The sequence below is a fragment of the Cherax quadricarinatus genome, chromosome 20 (genome assembly GCF_038502225.1).
Source record: "Cherax quadricarinatus isolate ZL_2023a chromosome 20, ASM3850222v1, whole genome shotgun sequence".
In the NCBI taxonomy this organism is placed as follows: Eukaryota; Metazoa; Arthropoda; class Malacostraca; order Decapoda; family Parastacidae; genus Cherax; species Cherax quadricarinatus.
Genome location: NC_091311.1, coordinates 43,731,141 through 43,732,364, shown reverse-complemented (window position 1 = coordinate 43,732,364; position 1,224 = coordinate 43,731,141).

Below are 1,224 nucleotides of genomic sequence, written 5' to 3'. Positions count from 1 at the left end.
TAGGGTGTTTAGGGGAGGGGTGGGATTAAATTATGGGGAATCAAATACAAAATGGGAATTGACACAGCTGCTTTTTGCTGATGATACTGTACTCATGGGAGATTCTAAAGAAAAATTTCCAAGGTTAGTGGATGAATTTGGGAGTGTGTATAAAGGTAGAAAGTTGAAAGTGAACATAGAGTAAGGTGATGAGGGTATCAAATGATTTAGATAAAGAAAAATTCGATATCAAATTGGGGAGGAAGAGTATGGAAGAAGTGAATGTTTTCAGATACTTGGGAGTTGACATGTCAGTGGATGGATTTATGAAGGATGAAGTTAATCGTAGAATTGACGAGGGAAAAAAGGCGAGTGGTGCGTTGAGGTTTATGTGGAGACAAAAAACGTTATCTATTGAGGCAAAGAAGGGAATGTATGAAAGTATAGTAGTACCAACACTTATATGGGTGTGAAGCTTGGGTTGTGAATGCAGCAGCGAGGAGGCGGTTGGAAGCAGTGGAGATGTCCTGTCTAAGGGCAACGTGTGGTGTAAATATTATGCAGAAAATTCGGAGTGTGGAAATTAGGTGGTGTGGAGTTAATAAAAGTATTAGTGAGAGGGCTGAAGAGGGGTTGTTGAGGTGGTTTGGTCATTTAGAGAATGGATCAAAGTAGAATGACATGGAGAGCATATAAATCTGTAAGGGGAGGAAGGCGGGGTAGGGGTCGTCCTCGAAAAGGTTGGAGGGAGGGGGTAAAGGCGGTTTTGTGGGCGAGGGGCTTGGACTTCCAGCAAGCGTGCGAGAGCGTTCGATAGGAGTGAATGGAGACGAATGGTATTTGGGACCTGACGATCTGTTGGAGTGTGAGCTGGGTAATATTTAGTGAAGGGATTCAGGGAAACCGATTATTTTTATATATTATTATTACAATCAAGGGGGAAGCGCTAAACCCGGAGGATTATACAGCGCCTGGGGGGGGGGGATGTGGAAGGCATTCAGGCTTAATTTGGGGAACTGGAGCACAGATCCAATTCCCTAAATCAAGAGCCCCTCACCAACATCAAGGAACCTTCCTTGAGGGGTTATTTTTATATAGCCGGACTTGAATCCTGGAAATGGGAAGTACAATGCCTGCACTCTAAAGGTGGGGTTCGAGATATTAGCAGTTTGGAGGGATATGTTGTGTATCTTTATAGGTATATGCTTCTAAGCTGTTGTGTTCTGAGTACCTCTGCAGAAACAG